The sequence below is a fragment of the Corvus brachyrhynchos genome, unplaced genomic scaffold, assembly GCF_000691975.1.
Source record: "Corvus brachyrhynchos isolate BGI_N302 unplaced genomic scaffold, ASM69197v1 scaffold221, whole genome shotgun sequence".
NCBI lineage: Eukaryota > Metazoa > Chordata > Aves > Passeriformes > Corvidae > Corvus > Corvus brachyrhynchos.
Window position 1 is genome coordinate 698,797 of NW_008236622.1, and position 8,825 is coordinate 707,621.

The 8,825-nt window shown below is 41.5% G+C and overlaps 1 protein-coding gene across 1 annotated transcript in view; it reads left to right on the forward strand.

The window, feature by feature from the left end:
* The window catches only part of BDH1 (3-hydroxybutyrate dehydrogenase, type 1), a 57,927-nt gene extending 52,329 nt beyond the window's left edge, over window positions 1-5,598 (forward strand). The window contains exon 7 of the mRNA XM_017726445.1: window positions 3,856-5,598. The gene's annotated coding sequence lies outside the window, so the exon portion shown is untranslated. The remainder of the gene's footprint in view (window positions 1-3,855) is intronic.
* Window positions 5,599-8,825: the final 3,227 nt, after the last annotated feature.

Here is an 8,825-nt window from a genome sequence, read left to right on the forward strand (position 1 = left end):
ATGAAGGTACAAGATGAACTCTATATGAAAAACATTTTGCTGGAATGAAGCAAACCCAAAATCTAAGTCTTTGTAAACTGTTTCTCCTCAGTATAGATCAATTTCAATGTAGATGCAGCCCAAATCTGGCTGAGAAAATTACTTTTCTATTTAAAAAAATAGTCTAGTCAGTGAGTACTTGAGGTGAAAGGCACCAAGCCTCCAGGAGATGGAAAAGGACACTACATGCTTTGAGAGGAACATTTTTCTGTGTTCAGTCTGTAGTGATGTGTGACTGCATCAAGTTGCACCTTGAAACCAGCTGAGAGGCTTGTCTCCACTCTTCTAGTTTGGAAGCAGCTCAAAACCTCACTGCTCGTGTCCCAGGAAGCTTTCTGTGGGACCCTTGTTCTTTTTTGCCCAATAGCCTTGCTGATCTGAAGGTACCCTGTGAAGTCCTCTGCTCTGGTCACCATCCCAGATTTTCTGCTCTGCCACCTTCTAGTGCAAATTCAGCTTAGCTGAACACAGATGGCCATGGTTATGTATAACTCTAGGTGAGGTCTCACAAGTGTTTTGTGCAGGACCGTTAGTATAGCCCTATCTGTAAATCTCACTCCTGAGGCCTCTGTCAGTTATCTTCCCCTTTCATGGCCTTAGTAAGGGCTCACAGTCATCCTTTGTTGACTGTTTTTGTTTCTAGCCTGGTATGACTTTGATCTCTACACTATTCCAACTTCACAGCATTTCCTTTTGCTGTATCTTTACACATCACCCCATGCCTCTTCTATAAGCTTGTCTCTGTGAAGTATAAAATATTTACTGATGAAAGAAAAATATTTTACCTCTTAGTCCATGTAGTCTCTGCATCCATTTAAAGAAACTTTGCTGATTTCAGCATTTAGCAAATACATAAGTGCAAACCATTCCAGGAGAGAGGCCTGCACACCACCAAGTTAATGTTTTATTTGGCCACATTTCCAAATTATCAGGAAAATGGGACAAGAATTGCAAGCATACGCCTGTCTTCCAACATTTCTTGTCTTTATGAGTCAGTCCTGGTATCAGACAAACTTGTTACTCAACGTTCTCTGCTGTTGCAGTAGTGCAGTTCTGAGAAGGAATGTGGTACAGCCTCTGGTGATACCACTTCTTACCTTGCAAAAAAACCAGCTGTTGTTAGCGGAAGGTTTTTTTCCCCCAGTAATGAAAATCTGAAAAAAAAGGAAGGTTGATAGATTACTTCCAGAAATGCTGTATTTTGAGGACAAAAAGCAAATGGAACGAATAGAAGCACTAGAATATCAATAGTAAATAGCCTTACAGTACATGTTGTCTTTGAGTGTGCATGTTTGATTACTGCAGCCAGCTTCCCTGTACATTTCTGGAACATCTAGCTGGACCCTTGAACTCATCTGGAGAAGGTGGCTGTCTGTGCAGCTTTGCCAACAGCAGCAGAATGCTTAGGTCAGTGTATTCAGAAGTAATTCTGATTCTGGAAGCCTGATGTGAGCTCTTTGGGAACTTACAGCCAGAAGATGTTAAAATTTTTATTGACCTAAACATGCAACAGTATTTGATGAAGCAATCAGGGCAAGAAAAGTAATATAGAAGTAACAAAGCTTAAATGAGTTATCTATAACAGAGGATTTACTGAAAGGACAAACAAGAATCTGCATTTGAGTCAGTGACAGGACTTTGGACTCTGATCACGCCTTTTATAGTCAGTAAGAGTAGGCACAATACCACTAGGATTTAAAGAGTGGTTTTTACAAAACCCACACGAAGGCTCTCTGCAGAGGACTTTTGTGAAAAATGGGCAGGTTTGCAAAGATTTTCTGCACCTAAACACATATCAAAATATAACAGAAAAGCTGTGTGGACCCTGCAAGATCTCAGCACCACTGAGTGCTTGCTCCTGGAGTGAAGGGCGGGATGCATTAACTGTGGGCAATTCCTGCAGGCCCTAGGTCATCTTTATCAGCAGATCCCTGCAAGCTGGACAATGTCCCAAGTTTCTTCACTGTTCCAGCTCTGTAGTTGTTCAGTGGGACACTGGAGGACTCACCCCTCAGCATCAGTCACTGGCAGCCTCTCCCTTTAATTACGCATAAAATTCCAAACGAGACTAAATCTTTTCTTGCACTCTCCAGCTGCATTCCATTTTAACACTGCTCTTTTCCTTCACACATCTGTGGTACATACTTGCTTTTATCCTCCCTAAGCTTCTACACAAACAAGGAGGAAGAAAACCCATTAAAGGGAAGGTGTGCCTGATAATTCAATTACCTGCTCACCACCAGTGAGCCACGGGGGCCAATTTATCATGCTGGCTCCAGCAACTCATCCTTTCAGGTGATCTCTGCAGAAAACTTCTACAATCTCAAGGAGCAGGGAGTGTGGTGGGGCAGGAGATGGGAAGCTTGGGCCCTGTGTACCCATAGCCCAGCCTGTAGCCAGTAACAGGCACAATGGTACAGATGGAGCCACGATTTGTGAAGGGCAATCCAGCAGTGTGCTGATTGTGCTCCTGCTAATTGTCCTCAGATATGTATTTCTACAGTTATTGGGTGAACTCAAAAGGTAGGTGTTAGCACAGGAGGAAGGAATTTTAAACAAGTTTAGCTGCCTGTCATTCCAGGAGAGAGAGGGGTTACTATAAGAGCTCCACGTGCTCAGTGTGTTCCTGCAATGTTTAGAAATGCTCAGTGTTTGGTGTGAAGCAGAACATCTTAATACGTTGCAACAAAACAGTTTATTTGGAGAGTAACTCTTAATTTCGAAACAAGGTACTTTCTGAAAAGTATGATTTTGATTCCTAAAAAGATCACTGCCAAACTCCCTTTATTTTCCCACTCACCTAATCTAGGTACACGTCTCTAATCCCAAAATACAAAGACTTTTTGTCTTTTCAGATGCACATGATGGACAGTGTGGTGGTAGCAGAGTATGTATCTCTCACCCTTGTGCAAGAGGCACAAGGCTGGGCACAATCCCATGCTTTCTACTACAAATACTACATTGTTTGGGTTGGGAAAACAAAGGTGTCTTGATGCGATATGCTGTGATGTCATTTTGCTGTGTGCTGCTGGATCGTGTGGCTCAGGCACAGCATTTTCTGTACTCCAGGGGTGGTGAAAATCAGCAGAGAGTAAACTGAGCAATGGATAGCAGCTCTGTTTCAAGGCACGCTGTGAACTGTGCCACAGAAACAAAGAAAAAGCACTTCCATGTTATTTACTTTATTTCCATCGAGTAAGAGTGACTTCTGTCCTTTCTAGGAGAAGGTGCTACTTTGCACAGCCTGTGTCTGAATCCCACTGTGAGGTTTAACAGCCTTTTCTTGTGCTTTGTCTGAACTAGAGTACCTTGCTATTTTGGGGGCATTTGTTACATTTTCATAGGATGTGAAGAGTTTAACTTATTTTTAATAGATATTGTTTTAACTGGGTAACGTGATCATACAAAAATCCATGAATTTACTTTCTAAACACTCCCGTTAGCATTTGGGCAGGCACACCCCAAAGCAACTGCTGCCTTCCTCCCAGGAAAACACTGCTCAAGAGGCTCTAACGTGCTCTTTGAAGGTTTATTTCTTGCATCAGGTTTTCACACAGACAAAGTCACTTCATACAACACACCAACCTCTCTGCTTAATTTGACTGGGAAAGTTAAAATAGGCAGGTTATATAATGATGTTTATCTTTACATCAGGAAGTCAACTAAGAAGCTGTTAAGCTGATATTATATAACACAGCCCTGATTATAGAAAGTGTGGAGGAAGATGGTCTAGGTTTATGCATGTCATATTGGCAGTAATTTTTAACAATTATAATTAATATTGTTTCATATGCTTTTGTTTTTGATGTTTTGCAGCCTTCCAGAAGATGTTGGAGCATTAGCAGCCAAGCACTGAATGTTACTTGTTTATAAAAATTCTAATTGCACTCTTCTGTACATTAGATACATATATTTAAACAAAACATTCTAAATAATGAAATAGAAGTCACGTATTTCCTATAATGCTCTAGTTCCTGAGGTTGCTGGAGTAATAAAACTGACTCTTTTGTAGGATTGTAAACTGTCCTAAACCCAGTAGATAAACCTTATTACAAGAGCAAAAGAAAGATGAGTTTGCTGTATACACATAGCATACAATCCCTAACTGAACAAGAGCTCAAACAACTTCAGTACACACAAACTGCACAGTGATAGGAAAAAAAAAAGGTTTTTTAGACAAAAAGAAGTCCAGTTTTCTCTTACTCTCCCTGTAAACAGGAACACGTTCTTCTACTAGCCATGCCCAGCTGGACACTCTAATGCTAAGAATAAAGACATCCTTGTATTCTGATGGAGATCGGATTAACCTAGAGACAAGTTTTAGTTATGAGGACAAACTGGATATGCAGTTCAAAAATGAAAATTATGAAGATTGTATTACTGGGGAAACTCTCTTCTCTGTATATAAAAAAAAAGATTAAAATTAAATAAGCAGAGATGTGTAAGAGGATCCCACAAGAATTCCATTGAGTAGGCTTAATAAAATTTGCTTAACTGTGATTTTTAAAAATAAAACTTTGATTTTAACAACTGAAGATCAGATCCTTCCCCATGTAGTAGGCAGCAACTTATTTTACCCACAAGAATGAAGATGACAGACAAAAGTGAGCTGGTATTTCAACTGTTAATGGTATCTATGATGGGCACATGACTCATTGTGTTGTGTCACAGAGTAACTGCAGACTGTGTTGAAAAGAGTAGCTTTAGTTTTTAGTGGCCTCGTGAAAATTTTCCCTATGTAGTAGTTTTTGCAGGGAAAAAAAAGACACGTTACAATTCCATGTTTTGATTCAAGTAGAATGTTTCTACAAGAAGTATTTTGCATCTCTTATAACCTGCAAAATTACAGATGATAAGGAAAAGGTGCTCTTCTGAAAAGACATCTCCTGGAAGGTAATGCTGTGGCACACGATCCAATCTTATCAGATATCAGAGAATCCAGATGAGTGGAGGCATAATGAGCAAAGTAACTTCACTCAGGCTTCAGTCCTTGTTAGGCAGGGGAAATGAGGCTCCATTAGTTTCACTGCTTCCCCAGTTGGCTGTGAAGCATTGCACTGAGTTTGCAGGGGAAGTGAAGTGAAGGCTTTTCTGCAGCTGTCAGAGAGCCTTTCATGAGCAACAACTCCCAGTTCTGAATGAATAAGGGAAATCATCTGCTTTGTATACTATAAGGTGACTGCTAGTACTACATATGGTGACCTTGGACATTTATGTGACAAAATTAAGGGAGGACCAATTTTATTGTTTTTGTGTTTTCTTTCATTAGTAAGCCCAATATAAAAAAAGTCTTGAGTTTTACTCATTATTCTTCAACAGTCAGCATTTCTTTTATTAGAATTAATACTATAATTATATTAGTCTAGAAATATTTCACCTTATACACCAGTGTCCAACTTTAAATATGAACAGATGTACCTGCATTTATTTTTTATATATTTATTATTTATTTATCATTAGATGTACCCCACCTTCTGCTGTAACAGAGTTTGTCTCAGCTAGTTACTACTGTATTTTTTTTGGCCGTACTAATAACTGTAAATTCTTGCAATGCGATGATGTCTGCAGTCCTTTTTTTCTTGGTGTTCTTGTGTTGATTGTCATTATGTGTGGATCTAGGGAAAGTTTTTTGAAGTCTCCTGTTCTGAGTTCATTATACTTCTCCAGTTACTGTGTGGGACACCAGCTGCAACACATCTACTGCCATTGCCAGTTTGTGAAGTCTACATTGTCAACTGGCTCCAGTGGGACTTAAAGGGGTTCACCAGGTAGCTGGCACAAAGTCAAACCCCTCCATGTCCTGCTACCCTGTTTGTGGCCAAAGTGTGACTGCCTCAAACCATAAGAAGCCTGACAACATTCTTTTTCCCTTTGGTGTGGTGCCAGCTGAACAGGTGAGGTTTCTAAAGTAGAGTCATTTTTAAAGTGGCAGCTGGACTGCCTTGAGGAGTAGGAGCTGGTGTAGGATCAGGTACAAATCTGTGGCAGGGCTCACTACTATGATCACTTGCCAGAGCAGGCAGCTGCCAGCAAGCTCTGGTGTAGTTTCTCAAAGTGGGAAAGCCTTGTCTCTGTTTCACTATAGCTTATGAAACTGGGGCTATTAGGCTCTGACACAGGGCTGCTTTTTCCCCATGTACAAATGGCATGGGCTAGGATTAGGTGACTGTTACAGCAGGTTTTCCAGGGGAAAAAAAGCTTGTGCTGTGCAGGCCTCCCTTCTGCCAGAAGTTGCCTGGTCCTGTATCACACATCCCCCCTAAGCACCATGTCCTCAACAGGCAGAGCAGTACATGTGCTGTAACAAGCTGCCTGTCCCTGCCAGAGGTCGTCCCAGGCAGAACATCCCAGACGTGCTCCTGGCAGCAATTGCAAAACAAGGGATTTTAATGGGGAAATCTGAGGGCAGGGAGAAAGGGCCATTGGTCACATCCTCAGATGCTTCTGAGGCCAAGAGGACTACAGTGGCAATGGGCTGCTGCTTTGTGTAATTGTCCTGGAGTTCCTATTCCAAGGGTCATTTTGGAGCACAGCCAGGGTGTGTTAAGCACAGCATAATGTTGACTTCTATACTGACCACACCAGTCATAATTTAAGTACAAGCTTTTCTGTATGCTGCATGTAGTGGTTTGATTTAAATGATATTGCTTAAGTTGTGGCACAAACGATGCTCTGGTTCATACTCAGTTTTTTCCTTCTCCAAGGGCACTACAAAATGTCCTGAAAGCTGGAGCCTGAAAAAGACAATGTGCAATACAGGACAGTTTTGCAACACCGGCTCTAGCTGCAATGTTGCTTGTAAAAATGTCATTTGCTTTCATGGAATATTTTCTGTATGTGCTGGAATTTCAAACCCGCTTTTCATACTGAAGTTTTAAGATTGTGCTTTCTGGTTCAACTGCTTTCAATCAGCAGATACACTCCCAGAACAGAAACAGAAGTGCCGGGAACCAACACCACTCTCTGAGGTACAATAAGGCTCACCTAATTGCTTCCTGACTTGCTGATCCATCATCCTGACCCCCTCTTTGATGTTTTCTTTCTTTATTTTTCCTTGAGCATTAGTAACAAGTGAGAAATGCTGTCTCAGGGTGTTATATATGGGATTATTCCTCTATCCCCAGCACAGTGACCGTATGTAATGGGATTATCTCTTATTTAAAATAAAAAAGACTTGGAAACATCAAATCCTGTGTATGAAAAAGTAGTTTCTTTATGGTGGTTCCTTTACTTGTAAAAAAAAAATTCTTTTTTTTGCTTTGTAATAATACATTTATGTCAGTCAGCAAAACAAACCCAAATGCTGCAGAAGTCTCCTTTCTGCTAGCTAAATTTAGCTTGTTCTTCCTCTCCTTCTGTATATATATTCCTCTAACATCTAAAGGGCTATTGCCCCCTTGGAGTACATTTATTGCTGGTGTAAACACTGAAAACTGATGAGGCCAGATGATGGAGCCTTCTGCCAATGTCCATTCTTAGCCTGCCTTCATTTCAAAATACCTGAACTGGTACCAGTTGGTGCCAAAATTCTGAGGTATGAATATACAGCTAGAAAGGAAGAAAATGGGCAATGTGTGTCAGTTAGCACTAAATGCATGTTCTGCTTGCTTCAAGGAGATGTGTGAATACTTTCACAGTACACAACTGTGGGAGGAGGAGAAACTCCTAGCACAAATCAAAGAACAAAACATAGGAGTATTGGGGAGGGAAAAGAGAGGCCTTTTCTAGATCTGGGTTAGATCTGTCACAGTGTCAGTTTCCTTAAGGTTAGGTCTTTTGCAAAGAGAAATCTAGTTCTGATTTTTAGACTTGAAATTTGTGAGAGTTGCCCAGGAGGCTCTTTTTTAGGTTCTTTGGCTAAGCTCTTGAACATTTTCAGGTGTGCTTAAATCTAAAAAGTATAAATGGAGATGCAAACTTGGATCAAAAAACCCCAAATCACATCATCAGTATTTGCTTTGAACTTTCAAGTCTCTTTCTGCCCCTCATATGTGCATAGACACAGGGTTTGAAGTGTATCAGATCAGGGGCTCTGGTTGACTGTCCATCTGATTGAGAAATAAGTTAACATTCCCCCTCAGAACAAGAGTTATGCCTAGATTCACCAGCTTTTATGTACATTTCCTTTTAATGGGTATATAGAATATGCTGCAAAGACCATTAACTCACACGTTTCTATCCAAGGCAGCCATTTCTATGCTCTGTCACCTCTTTGCTATCTTGCAAAAAAGCAAGCTGGTCTGCCTTTGAAGGTAACTCCTTACCATTTCCATGCCAGTTTTGAGAAAGGTCATGATTCTGACCCAATGTCAGCCTGTAGAGCTCATTTCTTAAACTTTCCAGGAAGCAAGGCTTTTCATGCTTTCTCCCATGATATCCTTATGCTAATCTTCTGCCCTCCGTTAACTACAACAAAGCTATTTCTTTATCCTGCTTTAAGTGAGTCCTTCCTCCTCATCCTGGTCTTCACCAGGATGACTGAAGGAAAAACCCCAGCAACAGTTGGATGCCAGTGCTCCGTGTATTGCTTATTGTGTAGGCCGGCAAGGTCTGTGAGGTATCTTTGTCCTCCTGCCTGTCCCTTGACCTCCTGCAGGTAAAGCGGCCCCGGAGCACCAACACAGTCGTTTGGTCCGTGTTGCCCAGAAGCTCCCGCACTTAAACACGGACAAGCGATACAGCAGGTACCCGGCGCACACCTGGAGCTGTTCCGCCTTCCCGCAGCCCACGCCGGGCACCAGCAGCGGCGCGCGGGGGCCGCTCAGGGCGGGTTTCGCCGGGGGCCC